Genomic DNA, 16,460 nt, shown 5'->3' with positions numbered 1-16,460 from the left:
CCTTTTTATGCTCCCTAGGAGGGGATGTGTCTGGGATACTTTGCCTCACTATTTTGTTTCACCCTTCACAAATTCATGAATGTCATTAATGTCCTGTTGCCTTTGGGTATTTTATGGTTCTGGACTTGTTCTTTGTCTTGTCTGATACCTTCTCTTTAGGTCAGTTTGTTCCTTCTCCTCATGTGCATACCTTTCTTTTTAATACATGTTCTACTGCTTGTTCTGGTACTTTCATACAAACACATACACATGTGTCCACTCACACTCTGTTAATGCCAATCTTAGTACTTGTTACAAATCATTGCAAGAGGGCCAAGTAGCTCCTCCTTTTGCCCTGAACACTTTCTTCCTCAAGTGCAAGCCTCAATTTTTATTTCCATCTCTACAGTAGCATATCAAATACAGTTAGAACCCTGTCTCAGTTAGAAGACCCTATTTACTCTCTGACTTTAGGATTCTCCCATATTCCAATGGGTCATTAGTGAAACAAAGCCAAAAGGACATTCAATTATTTGCTCAAGTCTGAGAGGCCAGTGTTTCAAAACTGCAGTGTGTGCTATTAACAAAGATGAATCCTTTGGCAGTGTATCCTTCCTACTGCAAAATACTTGCCATGTGGAACCTAAGACCCTTATTACAAATTCATGAATGATTTTAATGCATCCTGGCAGCTTTCATAAGCATTGCAGTCATATGGAAAGAAAAAAAGATCATTGGTTTGTGCAAAATAATACAGCTATGCTCATATTTGATCTGTCTCTCTAATGGGAAAGGAATACTTAAACTTTTTTTTTTTTAATTAATCAAGAGATGTTTCTACTACATCTCACCAATCTTTTTAGAAGTCATGTTCAATAAGAGGCAATAACTCAATGCAGAGCATCAACAAAAGAGAAAAAGATGTCTAAAATGTGCAGGTCCTTGATGTGCTGGAGGAGTTGTAAAATCATGTTGTAAAACTTAACTACCAGTTGTCAGAAAGTAACACTCTAATAGGAAAATCTGGCTATGAAGGAGTCCTTTCATTTCTTCATAATATTTTAAACACTTTCCCCAAAATGCAAGTTTCCCTTCGAGCACTCTTAACTTAGAGGCACTGTTTGTTGCAGAGACAAAGCTGTCAGAAAGGAAATCCGATCGTAGAGTAAGCAGATTTTATTTCCCTGGGCACTATGGTGCAAAATGATAGCAACAGTCAACAAGTAACATTTTTTGTGGTAGGTGCTTGAAGAAGTACCCAACAGCTGATTTTTAGTACAATTTTCATAATATTATATTTTCCCAGTAAGCAACTGTGTAGAAACAAAAGAGAGATTGTAGTGTCGCAAGTCGGAGAGGAAGCATGCATGGGAGAGTATGCATTGAAATGAGTGGTGTTCCAGAACTGCTGTATATAATACAGTCAACCCTGATGCAAGTCCAAAACTAAAGATTCAGACTTTCAAAATTCTGTCTCTTTTTTTCTATAGAGCCAAACACAGCTGAGCTTTGGATAGGGCTCCTAAATGCTATAAAATCTCTTCTTTCTGTAAGTTAAACAAGTTTGTCTCACTTGCTCAGATTTGTAAAAGGACCTCCTGTGAAGAAAGTTTGCAATCAATCTCTCTTCCCAGTCTGCCATGGAGAAATTAGTTTTAGAGCTTGCTTTGCTACTGATAAATAATATTAATAATAAAAAATAATAACAATCAGAATTAGGCATCCTACCTCTCTGTGTAGTCATGAGTAATTTGCATTGAGTGGTGCCAAAGAACAGCATAGTTGGAATCACCCCCAGGCAGCTAAACAGTCATAATAAGAAATTATGTCTGTGCATAAACTACATATAGATTTTCAAAAAACCAAAACCAACCAGAAACACCACCACCAACACCACCACCCAAATGCAGAAGACCCATGCCTGAAACAGAGCAACAAGCCAGGGAATATTTAGGTTGGTTTATATTTATTTACAAATGTTGGCAGCAGATGGTTACCAACATTTTATCAGTATGGCTGTTTAAGCAACTTAAAAGCTGTAACAAACAGCACAGTTTATGTAGCAGCTCGCCTTCTTTAGCCCACTCTTAGTTGTGTTACCCAGAACAACTCCCATTACAATTAATCACACAGCTAACTAGCTAAAAAAGGAAACAGATGCAAATGCAAAACCAGGAAAGCAGTGTGGTTGTCCAAAACTAGAGATCGGTGGTTTCTCCGTCATGGGTGTCTTCTTGGAGTGATAGTTCTGTGCACAAATGATCATTGTCAAAAGATTTCTTCCTCTCCTAAGTACTGAGTGTACCTTGGTTATTAAAGCTTGGGGAGGCTACAGATGCAGATGCTACCTTAGCTGCTTGATAGACATGATTATCTCACCACTTTTTTTAGAGCATATTTAGCAGACAAACTAAACTAGTCTGTTTTTTTTCCCACATTACCCTTCTATTTTCATGCAACACCCAAGCTGGCTAAGTTGAGGAGGTGACTGACAGATGAGGACAGCTAGTCAAGTGGATGCCTATGACACATATCGGTTAAAAATACCGTCTAAAGAAAATAAATAAATACAATGGGAGGTCTCGCCTGAATTTTCCCAAAGGCAGCGTCACACCTAAGAACATCGCATCTAGAGTTGTCATACAGAATATACAGGTTTTTTATACCTCCCACTGAAACAGTTTAATTGAGCTGGATTCCTCTCTCTTGGATGACCAATTCACTCACAAATTCCAGAAGAAAAATTATGTCTTTGTAGACAGCTGGATGGAACTGCTTGTGATACCAAAGTGGAGACAGAAGAAAACGCTAGTTATCTCATCATAGAAGGGATGGGCAATGTAATGAACAGTGATTTAAAAATGGAAGCATAAAAGCTTGCTTTGCAAATATTTACAGTGAAGCTGACTCTCCTGTTCTAGCAAGTGGTAAGGAGCAGGGTGGTCACTTGTTAAGGAGAATGTCACTGTAGAGAAGAGGGTATCGCTATCAATTCACTGTCTGACATGGCCTCACAACCTGGCTGGTGTCAGAAACCTCCATTCAGCAAGAGGTTGGAGTGTGTCTGTGCGTATGTGTGTGCACGTTTGTGTCTGAGAAAGGATTAGTGACTGTACACTTGCAAATTGAAAAGGTTACTGACTACACTTCTTTGTTGCTTCCTGAGAAAACTCTGTGTACAGTGGTGATACAACATCATAAAACCCAGGTGCAGTCTGGAAATGGGTGTAGTTTATGCTGATTTAATTGATTAAATTAGTAATAGTAAGAGGCTGAGAAAAAATAATAGGTTTTCCTTTTCATTTATGTGTAGTAAATACTCAAAACCACTTTTATGAGAGTATCTCCTTAATTAGGAGTGGTGTGCTTTTAAAATACTCTTTCTGTGTATCTTGACAAGTTCTGCAGCAAATTTTAAGACCAGAAGTGTGCGTTTAGATCTGATGCTTGCAGGGTGTATGCCCACTGCACACGTTGCTGAGGTCCCCTCTCAGAGGTGAGCAGCTCTGAGCTGATGGATTAGCCCAATGTGGAAACGTTTCCATGCCACAGCATGACTGATGTGCCCGTCGCCTCATTGTTTCTGTACCTGCTTGGGTGCAGTGGAGCACAGAGCTGGCAGTTCTGTGTGTGCTGGGACCTGCCCTTGTGCCACCTGCGGGAGCCCTGGTGTGGCTGGGAGTGACAGGGCTGGGGGACAGGGATGTAGAGGGCTCCAGCTTGCCTGCACCGTTGCTGCAGGTCTGCCCAGTCCTAGAAACAGATGGGTGCTGTCAGTTTTGGGCCTTAAAGCAGTGCCAGACTGAAATCACCAGACTGAGGAATGGATGATGGATGGGTGCAGGCTGAAAACTGGCTGAGAGCCCTGAATAACTCTCCAGTGTAGACATCACTACACTGGAGGAGTCTTTGGCAGCATCTACACTTACCTTCCACCAAGGGCTGAATCATCCTGCTCAGGTGGGGTGCACAGCATCTGGCCAGGGAAGGGGCCACCAGGGAAGGATGTCGCCGTGCCAAGGGGCAATGCTGGCTGGGGCTCAGGGATGAACTTTGGGGCTCAGGGAAGGCTTTGGATCTCAGGGTGCTCCTGGTTCCTGGGCGCAGGCACAGCCACCCTCGCACCCGTGCAGACAGATGCCTCCAAAGCCAGACAGACCCAGATGTGTGGGGTCCACCTCTGAGAAAAAGGCAGATTTGCCAGACACCAGGCAGGCAGATTTATGTCATTGCTGTTTTCTCCCTGTGCTGCAGAGAGGAGCCAGTGCCTCGACATCTCTTGGGAAGCAGAAGCTGTGGGCCTTGCTGGTGCTGTATGCAACTGGTGCTGTTAGACTTGTCTTAGAAGTTGCTGATAATGACATATTTAGGTTACAGCAGATCACATTTTCATTAGTGGTGCTGCTTCTGGAGAGGAGTGCTGAGCAGTAATCATTATTACTGCTTTAACAGATTGTATCTGCGCACAGCTGCTACCTGCCACTCTCTGTAGATACAGCCCTAGTTTTAAATCCTAGTGGGTGACCTTGTTATCAGTTCCATGTTTTCAAAGCCCACAGAAGCCTGGCCCCACACTATGCGATTTAGAAATAAATACATTGGAGGCTCCTTTTCCATGCTGTTTGGCTTCTGAGTCTTTAGCATCCATATAGGTAATTTTTAATTTTTCTCTCTTCAGCGGGCTGAGATTTAGGTGCAGGAAGGAGGGAAGGACAGAAGAAAGGGAGGAAAGGAGGGGAAGAAAAGGGGGGAGAAGGGAAGGAAAAAGGGAAGAATAGCAAGCAAGAAGAAGAAGAATTATTTCTACAAAACACCACCAGAGGCTGTGCCTTTAAGAAAGGTAACAAGTAAAGTAAGTTTCACATAAAACCAGAGACAATAGCTCTGTCAAGACTTGGCTCACTGAACAAGAGTGAAAATCAAAGTAAATTAATATATTTTATCCAACAGTAGCTTGTCAGCTCAAAATTATCCATGCTAGCACGGACATTAACAGGTTGTAAAGCCACCCCATTCCCTTTTCATAAATTCCCTGGCTTGACTTAGTGAACTTGACATTTCTTGTCCCCTCTGTACTCATGATTCTTGAGACTAACTCACAGCAGTCCAGGTAATGGATTACCTTGGTGCTGAATTTTATTTTATTTTCTGAAGTGAGAGGGATGGTATTTCAGGCTTTTACATTTGAGTGCTACTTTTACTTTCTGGGCTATTGAATATGCAGGTGCAGAAGGACAGAGTGATCCAGGATCTCTGGTTTCTCTAGAAGGCTGAGAATCAGTGAGGTGGTATTTCAGGAGTTAAACCATTGAGGGATCCAGGAATAATTGTTTGGACGATAAAGTACAGAATGTTTTGGGGGAAGAGACAGTGCTCTGAGCTTTGTCTGGAGGATCAGCCTCCCTAAGACCTATCCTGGCAGTCACCTGTGTCAGCATGAAATACGGTATAGATTGATTGGAAAGTGTGATTTTGGATTGTTATGCTGTGTAAATCCCTACATCCACCAATTTAATAGAGAGATACAAGTTTACACCACTGGCAAGTCTGGCCATGTTTTTAATGTATAATCAAAGGCTTTTGTCACAAATACAGAGAAAATTACCTCAAAATGTGATCCTTGACACAGGGAACAGTGTCATTTCAATGTAAACTGTGGGCTGGCCACAGTCAAAGGTTTGTGGTATGCAGTGCTTCCATTTTAAATGTGTGTAGAAAGAATGGATTTTGTAGTTGAAAGCCTGATAATGCTGTTATCCTTGTTCAATTTTTTAGCACCATCTGTTCTTCCCAAGCAGAATTTTCTGACAAATCATATGAGCAAAAACTTACTTTATTTCTCCATGCAGCAGACAAACCATTAGAATTATGGAAATCTGGTTGGGCAAAGAAATATGTTTATAAAATGATTGGTTTAAGTCTTTGTTGTCTGAGAAAATGCCTTTTTAATGTACTGACAGCTGTCTCCCTCTGGCTTGTTTTCAGTGTAACAGTTTATGTTGGAGCCAGATCATTTGTTTCATAAGTGGCTGTAGCATAACAAACAGCACCTTTAAATCTCCAGTCAGCCCACGTATCACATAAATATTATCTGTCCCAATTGGGATACTTTTCCAATCACTGAGTTTTCTTACTCGTGGCTGAAAAATACGTAAATAATATGGCCACCTGATAATCCTCTTTTAAGTCACATAGATAAAAAAGTGAGTTGACTGAAACATTTGGATATTTTTATTAGGTCATTTTAACTTAGAGTCAAGGAAGCTACCCAGCACATGAATGCATATTTATTTATTTGCTAAAATAGTTCTATAGTGCTTATTTAAATCTTATCTAGGAAACAATTATTTTCTGATCCCTAGAGGTTCCAAAATACAGTGTGCTGGGCACTGTGCAAATACAGTCTGGAGTCTTGCAGACTAAATCAGGGGTTCATTTAGATGTCTTCATACCTCGCTTTCAAATATGAGAGCACAGGGCTTCGTGGTCTGATCCCTCCATCTGTATCCAGTGTTGTCCAGCTGGACTCAGGCTGGTTTTGTGTGGGTGAGTGCAGTTTTCACACAATTTGCTGTCAGTGCTGCCATCCCTTGAGCATCATACCGGACATCCTCACCACCACTTTGGCACAGTGCCTGCACCTTGGGTTGAAAACTACAGTCTGAACATGAAAATCAAGTCATAGTAGGGGCAGCTGGAGGTGAAACAGAGGGAAGTACTCTTCATTTCCATCTAAAGTGGTCTTTTGACATTTTATCTCCTTAATGGCATGTGGTAGACATGACATAGAAATGGCACCATTGGACTATTATTTCTATCACTGGCATTGTGGTGCTACCTTTCCCTGTCTCACAGGGAAAAGAGAAGATTATAGGCCAATTGATCTGCAGCATATTCTGTGTACAGTGATGTCATCAATACTCATTTGATAAGGATTCTTTAACATCATTTTGAAAAGTTGTTACTGATTTCACTAGTTGATTAGATCCACTCGTGGAACCAGAGCAATGCTCAGGCATCTCCTCAAGGCCTAATATGTTCTGTGTTCCTGAACAATAGCATACCGTTCTTCAAATAAATGTTGTGACCAAGGTGGAAAAGGGTCTACTGTAAGTAGAAAATTTTCTTGATAACCAAACAGTGGATGTTTCCAGTCTGGTGTATTTCTGAGGCGCATCTGTGTCTGTGATCTGTCCCTAGGCTATACACATTCTGAAAGGAAACATTTATTTTGTGTCACAATAAAGTGCTTATGGACCATGTAAAACCAGAAAAATATTAAAACCTTTGTAAGCCTTATACCACAAATGAGTAGATGCATAAAGAAGAAAAAAAATGCAAACTCTCTGTAGAAGTAAGCATCTGGATAAAACATCTGTAAGGGAAGATGTGTCTGGTGGATGGCTTTTTAGGTGAAAAACAGAAGCCCCATTAAATAAATATTTGTTGTCAGGCTGTTGGAGTTTGCAGCCTGGGTAGGAAAGGTGGTCTTCTGACCATTTTCACTATAATCTGCGACAGTACTAGTGTGACACCAATATGAAACATGGAGCTACAAAGGCAGCAGTACAACAAAGGTTGTACTGACTGTGTGTTGTGTGGCTTCCTTTCCCTTCGTTTCCCTGTGATGACTGGCAAATCTGAATTAACTCTAATTCAAGGCAAGGCTTAGATATCATGGCCGCATTGGATGCTGGGAGGCCTGATTGAACATAGTATTCATTGTGTGCTGGTCACAACTCCAGAGCAGATTGTACCATATGGAGCCATGTGAGGAGTTTTGGGATAAAAGGAGAAAGAGTCAAGAAGGTTCTTGTGGTAGGAGGTATTATGCATGGGAACATCTTTTAACCACAGGACTTGCCACGTCAGGTAGGCTGACCTTCAATGGCAAAAGAAGCATAATGGTCAGTAAAGGGGCTATGGGACTTGTATGACTATCCTAAACGATCCAGTTCCAACTTGAAGGAATAGTAACTGAGGGAAGTACAGGTTGCATTTATTATTTACTCTATGTCTTTGTACTATTTGCATAACCTTAGTGAAGATCCGCTCAATTTGAAATCTGATAAGCCTGCATGTGTTATATGCTACATGTCACCTGTCTTTTAGGACATGGACTCATACTATTGAAACTCTGGGAAAACCTTCAGTGTTAGCTATTTAAGTTAAAGCTGCACCAGTACTTACCTGCAGATACATTGCAGCTGTCATCTGATCATTCTGCCTGTGGGAACCAGAGTGGAGAAGAAATGCCAGTTCGTAGTTGGTTCTTGCTTTAGTTCAGGTACCAGAACTCAAGTGCTCCTAGATTTGGTCACAGAGGTAGAAGCAGGGGTAATCTTCAGAGCTTGTCACGTTAAGAGTCTGACAAGTGGCGGGGGAGACAGCCCTCCTGTTGAATCATGAGGTTCAGAGAGGATCCCCTTGCTTTCTGAACTTCTCAGAGAGGAGTCTACTTGCATCCAGATACGATCCTAGTCTCTGACTTGGTCAACGTGTTTAAGTCTAAAGGATTTTATGTACAGACACTCATCAGTCAACATTTGCTTGCCAGAGTCCAGTTAAGGACTTTCACTGAAACACTTTCACAAAGTTGAAAAAAAATAGATGATTTATTAAGGTGATAGATGTAACAAGTTCAAAATTGCCATTGGTAAGTACACTTACTTCAAAAATCAAGCTTGAGTTAAGAGTACAGTGCTTTTGTTAGTGATACTGTCCTGAGTAACATCTGATGTAGCTGGAGGCACAAATCTTACCAAAGAGGCTTCCCTGCTTGGGAAGGAGAGAGGTCCAGGCCCATCGACCTGTCCCATGGTTAAAGTTCTTGTCCTCCAAAAAGAAGATTCTAAAATGCCAGATTTTATACTTGTGGCAAAGTGGGACTAAATCAATTATTGTGTGCCGACTGGCCCTTAACAAGGTGTCAATTCGGGAAGGTCAGCTGGACCCAGTGATTCAGCACAGAGTGGGGACCATGCAGTACAGATACAGATTTATGGTTATGGATGAGGGATATGGGTGTTCCTGGCCTTCCCTGAAGCATCACCAGGCTGTGAGGCCCTCACTTCACCCTAGGCATCACTCAGTTGGCTCGATTGTCAGACTGCATCCGTTATCTGTTTTGTGAGATAGACACACTGCTCAAGACAAACTCCAGAATCAACGGTGAGCAGAATGCAGTCACTCATTCTTGGGTCAGGATGGGAAAGCAGGGCGGGGGGCAACTGGCACAGGTTTATGGTAAAGTCCCAGCTCTCAGATGTTGGTAAAGGAAGGAGCTGGTTCCAAAACTATGTGCAGAGATCTCAAATCTGGATCAGTCTTACTCCTGCTCTGACTTGGGAAGCTCAGGCTTGTGGTGTATAGGCAAAGCAGTCGTGTGTACCCTGTGTTCAAGTTCTGGGGAGCTCTGCCAGCACAGTGGCATTCAGTGTGGGCTTCTCTCCAAGTGTCAGGGGGTTTCTGCGGGACAGGATGGAGCAATACCTCCCACGGAAGAAAACTGCAGAGGAAAAAAGCTGGAATTAAGCCACAGTAGTAGAAAGAAGGTATTAATAATTCTAAGTACAAATTCCTTACTAATTTTCTTAAAAAAAACCACCCTCGAGTCAGTGTTATAAATTGTGGAAGCTCTTGCAAGATGCTCTCAGCTCTGGAGTGTGTCTTAAGGTATATTTTTTTGCAGCTGTTCAGGCAATGGAGTGTCAGGAATGTCACATTAGGTGTATGTGGATATGTAACAGCATTTATGAGCTTCCATGATGACACAGGCTTTGTTGAAGCTCTCTAACAGATCTCAAATAATTGAATGTTCTGAATAAATTGGCTACGCTATTGTTTTCTCACTGCAAACAGAACAGAGCCATTTTTAAACAGGCTGGATAAAAATGACACAGAATTTAATGTATGAAAGAAAAGGACAATTTCAATTATATTTTCCCTGATATTTTCTGAACACTTCTCATAATGCCGGGGTTACTGGTTTTGTTAATTGCATGGTTCTTTCGGTTCAAGAACAGACAAAGCTTTGGAAAATGTTGCCTCCCACTAATAAACATGGGAGTAGCACACAATCGTTCACTTAGTGTTTTGGCACAAGGAGTACCTAACAAAGCTACAAGAAGGGCAGAGCCTGGGAAAACTTTGATGTGGCATTTTTCCAGGCCACAGCTGAAGAGGGCTGTGCTTTTGTTCCTTAGATTTCAGATGTTAATTGCATCAGGATACTTGTCCTGTGCATTAGTGAAAGACTTCAGAAGATAAAGGTGCTGCAGCAGTCAATATTCACAGTTTAGCAGAAGAGCTGAAGTCTCAGTGTTTTACTGGGAAACACAGTGGTGGCTTGCTGACAAGCCATTGTGGTGGGTTCATGACCTCTGATGGTCATTACAGATGCCGTGTCAAATGTTGTGAAGAGGTGCTGTCATCCAATACAGATGATAGCAGCGCTCTCTGAAACTCTCACTGCGGTTTCAGCTGGATGCAGCATTTTTTCTGTCTTAGATTGTGATTTACAGAACATTTACAAGATATTTCACTTCAGAGCGAGCAGAACAGTGGCAGTGAGTAGGGCAGTGTGCCTGATCAAGGACTGATGTACACACGTGCCCTTAGAGGAACAGCCTTCGGAAGAACTGTGATTTACAAGACACTCTCTTGTCCAAATAGACTGATGTTTCAGGGGATTTTAGAGGCCACTCTGCCTGCCTTGCAGCACATCTGCTTTCTGCCTGCTTACCCGCGCTCCCTTGCTCTCAGGGCTGCCTCTAACCCCAGCTGCCTCCAGTGCAGAGAGGCATGACTCAGGCCAAGAGGGAGATCTTAGGCAGCTTCTAGCTAGCAAGCAACCAGTTCCTCCCTCCTGCGTCCCTCATCCCATGGCTCTTGTTTGAACCTTAGCTGGAATCAGATGGTGGTGAACATGCTGACGCTGATGCCATGGAGCAGAGGGCAGTCTGGAGCCCTATCGCCTGTCCTCTCCCTCTGTGCTGGGACCACATTCCCCATGGCGCTGAGGTCCCTGGGTGCTGGTGCAGGGGGACACAGTGTTACCTGGGGGGAGGAAACGTCTGAGGCTGGAGAGAATCCACATTCACATATTGAGTCCTTAATTAATACAGTGCTTTGAAACTGGAAAGGTACTACTTAATAGGGGCACATAAGAAATAAAAGACATTTATTTTCTGAAGCCTTCGGGTTCAAACAGCAGTGTCAGCTAAAATGTGTGTATTTTTAAATTTAGCTTTCATAATGTATCAGTTCTAGGGCCAGTCACATTTTCCCCATGGTAATATTACTGAAGTAATTCTCAGCTGAGCCCATAGCCTTATTTTGTGCCTCGTCACTCTGATAACTGGAAACATAGCACAGATATTAGGCATGTACTGGAAGTGACGAAGTATAGAAAATGGTTGTCTCATCCTTGAGAATGACAAAGTATTTTACTGTCAAGAAAATCAGCCACAGTTTGTCTTCTGGAGTAATTCACAAGTAAAAGGTTCTTCAAATGTGTTTTAATGATCAACGTTCCCTTTAAAAGTCTCAAACTGCCTGCATTATATTAATGGTTGTTTCAGATTTTTTTTTTTTTCCTCATTCCAGCAATTAAAGTCTTTATGTCCAAAATTTTCATTAGGACCCATGAGTGTAGGAAACCACAGTCCGGGTGGGGGGAGAGGAAGACGTGCTTGTGACTCCAGCCCTGTGCCACGCTGGGCAGTGCTGTGAGCGACTGCCCTGGGTGAAATGCTTTTGGGTTCCTGAAATGCCCATCACCGCTTCATTTTCTTTTCAGAAACAGTCCTGCCCGTTGCTGAACGTTACTGTGAGAACGAGATGCCATCTTGTGGCCGGCTTTTCATTTTACAAGCATTTTACAGCTTGCTTTTCTGAGAAACTAGTTCAATTATCCCTCCGGCTTGGGCATGCAAAATAAGTAAACCAGGATTTTCAGATTTCATTATAAACCCAAGTCCTCCGCTAAGACCTGCGGGCTCCTACAGTAAAATCTGGACAGTTTCGAAGTAAAATTGCCTGCTATTAATCATAACCATTGGCATTTGGAGATAGCAATTCTTTAAGTTATCAAAACTAAATGCTGATATGTGCAATGTATTTTTTCCAAAGACAAGCAAATATATTAATTTTGCAAAGTGTAATGGTTTTGTGCAGCTGCTTGGAAAAAGGTGGTGCAAGCATTATTCCAGGGAAAGCTTATTTTTTCCATTATTTAGGGAATAATTGTTAGGACTACCTCATACTTTCACATTTCCTTGCTTTTCAGGTACAAAGCTGAGTAATAAGAATATCAAAATGCAAAATCTGCCTGGAGTACTAAGCTTCTAGACTTTGGGAGCACTTAAATGTAGATTTTTGTCCAGGTGGTTATTCAGGATACACTATTTGCAATATTCTGGTATGTTTTGTGCAATGTAAAGATCGACTTTCTTGTTCCAGCCCTTTCAGTAAATAAAGGAAAAGCCAAGGGTATGATTGCAGAAATCTTTTATCAGTAGAGGATAGCTGCCATCAAGGTTTCTTCACAAGGACTGTACCACAAGCTGTAGCACAGGGCACTTTATAGGCAGAACAATAGAGCCCTAATTATGTCACAGGCAACTCCAGTCTTTGGAACAGCTGAGGAATGAATGCAATAAAATGGATATGAAGCTGCTTCGCCTCCCACTCCTTTTGGGCTATGAGTTCAGTCCAGCTTGGTTTTAAAAAAACAATGTTTGTACCTGTTGGACCTGCTCTCTGGGTACAGCTACGCACTGTCTGCATACAGACAGTGGCTGTGTCAGTGCTGTATGGACTCACGGGCATGCTGACCGTGTTCATGTGGCTATACTTGTAAATGAAGCATGCCCAGAAGTCTCCCTGGGCATAACGACCGACTGCTGTGGGACAGCCTGTGTCCGTGCCAGCTCATCTGGCTTGCAGATGGAGGCAGCTGTAGGCACACTGTCAGCTAGCAATGGCCACCCTGCTGCCTTCACTTCCAGGCTGCGCTTGGAAGCTGCTCTGGGGGAGCACTAGCTCAGCCAAAATGGGGATCAGGGCAGTTTAAGGCAGGCACTTGTGGTCCTGTGTCCAGGAAGCTCCTTGGATTGACTAGGGTGGATGAGCATCATGTAACAGAGGTGCTATGCATGCAGCCAGGGGAGGAATAGAACAACATGGACTGTTACAGGCTATTTATTTGTTATTTGATATAATACTGTACAGTGCCCAGCAAAAGAAAAGAACCCCTGACCTGAGGAGCTTGCAAGATGAGGGAGCAGAGGAAAGCAACGGTTCCATGATGGGAAATGCCTGGCCAAAGCTGCCGAGCCAGCCTGTGGCATCACTGTGACCAAAACCCAGCTGTAGGAAGGGGAACCCGCAGCTGGGTCCTGGTAGTGCTGGCCCAGCTGGCACCCAGCCTTGCATCCTGACTGAGCAGAGGGTTGTGGGGAGGTTTTGCCACCTCTGTGCTGTATCTGCCTCCATGCTGGAAGGCGGGTGATCAAGGTGAGTTAGGAGAACAGAGGAGCAGGGAGCTCTCCCAAGCCAGCCATGTAATAGCTCCAGACGATGTGTGCTGCCGTGTCTTAAATGGTGTCAATTTGTGAAGGAACATGATGGAGTAAAGGTGCAAGTGTAAGCAGAGGATGCAGTGAAAAGAGACTCTGTACCGCTGCCAATTGATTTATTTTTTTTTTGGCAGTAAAGAGGCTTTTATTCTCACTGCATTGCAATGAGGGCTTCAAAGCTCTTTTAAGTGCCTGTTTGCCCTTCCTTTTACTCTGCATTGCAGCTGGCATGCCTAAGAAAAATAGCTTGCTCTGAATGCATGTTAAGGCTTGGCCAGCACGTGTGTAAAGCAAAAGTGATACACCACCATTTCATTGCTAGCAGGCACTGGAATCAGAGGAGAAAGCAGGGGGCACAACCGCATTCCAGTTCCTCCCAGGTGCGTCCTCATCCGTGTCAGTGGAGGCACAGCCATCAGCACTGTGGGCTTTGATCAGACATGCTGCACCAAAAGGGATGGAGCTGAATAAAATGCAAACTGCCAGAGCTGCTTACTGAGATCTGTGAGCTGTTTCTGTATGGGTACTTCTGCCTGCAAAGCTAGAATTTCTTTACATCCACGTATTCATTTTGAAAATTTGACCAAACAGACATGAAAATTTGTACTGTATGTTAGTTCTTTTCTCTCTGCCCTCATTTTTTGTTTTTATTCAGCAGCCACACTGATTGACATTAGGGGAAAAAAATGAGGAAAATGCATATTTTGTTTTTTGCAAGTGATCCATTTCCCTCCTCCCTGTATCTGCCAAATTTGACAAGTAGCAAATCAAGCAGCACTGCATCCTGCCTCGGGTCAGCTCAGGAACACACACTACTGCAAAGTCAGCATGATCAGGAACAAAATTATCTATAAAAATAGGTGTATCTTTCATAGATTGTAGAGGTGAAGGGAACCCCTGTGTTCATGTGCTCTGGTCTTCTGCATAAACAGGACATAGAGCTGTTCTCTGCAACTGGATGACAGCCAGTTTAGAAAGACAATTTCATTTTAAGAGCCTGTGCATTTCCCCTGATGAATCATTCCAGCTGTTAATTTTCCTTATTTCAAGGAAATTGTGTCCGATTTCAAGGCTGAGTTTATCTGGCAGAGTTCAGCTTCTAGCTGCTGGATCCTGATAAGCTGCTGCCAGCAGTATGGAAGAGCTGGGGCTGGAGGAGCTGTGCAGCTTTCCAGGGGTGGAAGAGGGGAATGTGCGGGTGTTGCTCCTCTATCACTAACAAAGCCAATGCACAGCCTCAGCCAGTGCCATTAGTAGATTGCAACCCTTCTCCTCCCTCTTTCCCATGAACTCATGCCTGTAAAAGTAACCCCCAAACCAGCATTTTTCCACGTATAAATACCCATCTAGAATGACTGTAAGACCTCTCACCCTCTGTTGAACAAGTTGAATAACTCGATCCTTCTGCATCCTAAGAATCCCCTCCCCATTCTGGATCATTTTCTGTGTCCTTTGAATCCCTCCTCTCCAGTGTCCCCCCTGGAGGCACACTATTCTAGCAGCAGTCTTGAACAATTGCTGCATATCGGGGCAAGATCACTTTCCAGCCCTAGCCTGATACTTCTTTTTGTTTATTGATATTTCTGTATTAGAGTGATCACCAAGCCCTTTCCGGACTCATTGCTTTCTGTGAGAAGCAGTGTGTTCCCTCAGCTGACACAGATACATGGATGTATCTCCAACAGGGTGGGTGAAAAGTCTCTCCAAAGACAGACTTGCCTTAAGCAGGGTGATTGTCCACAGGCCAGACCTGGAGTTCATCTCATGCTGTGACATCCTCAGCCCTCATTCAGCTGGTCACCCAGAGTGGTCAGTGCAGGTCTTAGTCCCAGCTGGTCTATCTAACAGGTTAAGCCACTTAAATGTTTCTACTGAAATTCCTACTTACATTTCTGCTTATCTCTGAATCCCAATAAACCTTCACTGACTAGGAGTTCAAACTTATGTATTGATATTAGGAAGAATTTTTTTACCATGAGGGTGGTGAGACACTGGAACAGTCTGCCCACAGATGTTGTGGATGTCCCATCACTGGAAATGTTCAAGGTCAGGTGAGATGGGGTTTCGAGCAACCTGATCTAGTTGAAGATGTCCCTGCCCATGGCAGGGGGGTGGACTAGATGATCTTCAAAGATCCCCCTCCAACCCAAACCATTCTGTGAATTCTGCGATTTATGAAAAGTTGTATGACTCGTGTTTTGTCACCTAGGAAGCTTTTAGTAGTGGAGAGGAATACTGAAAATGGAGAGAAATACTGAAATCTGAGTGCCATTAGCACACAGGAGCCTGGAGAACCAGCAGCCTCTTGCACCCAGGCACCAACCACAGCTCCTAAGCGGGATTCCTGTGGCAAAATAACCCATCTGAGGGTAGTCACTGAGCTTTTAGCAGATCCAGCCCTGCTTACAGTGTAGTTTGTAGAAGCTGGTCAGGATTATACTGCAACTCTAACAGCATGGATAATACTAACAAGACACTGCTGCAGCATCTTCAGTAATTCTGTCTGAAATGACACTCCCAGAAAGATCAAAACAGCAGGCAAAGATTAAGTGAAAACTCATGAGGCTAGCACATGCTAGAACCTACTTCTTGTTCCCACTAGTTAGATTTCCTGGGTAAAAAGCCATCACAAACTAGTTTTCAGATTTTTTTGCCAAGTAAAATAAAAAGAAGTTTATTTTTAAAACATTTCTATTAAATAATGTTTATCTGCAATGTTTTATAACTGCCAAATATGAGAACAGTGCTAAGAACTGGAAAATTTCCTCTTATTTCCGCTTACTTTTACTTTTCTGACAAAAAAATCTGTCCATTTAGAATATCAAACAGGCATCCACTTTCCTGCTTTCACCTCAGAGGTATAAAAAAATGTTGCATTGTCAGCTCTGCTTAGGCCCAGCA

The sequence above is a fragment of the Falco cherrug genome, chromosome 2 (assembly GCF_023634085.1).
Source record: "Falco cherrug isolate bFalChe1 chromosome 2, bFalChe1.pri, whole genome shotgun sequence".
Classification (NCBI taxonomy): domain Eukaryota; kingdom Metazoa; phylum Chordata; class Aves; order Falconiformes; family Falconidae; genus Falco; species Falco cherrug.
Note: the sequence above shows the minus strand (reverse complement) of the source record.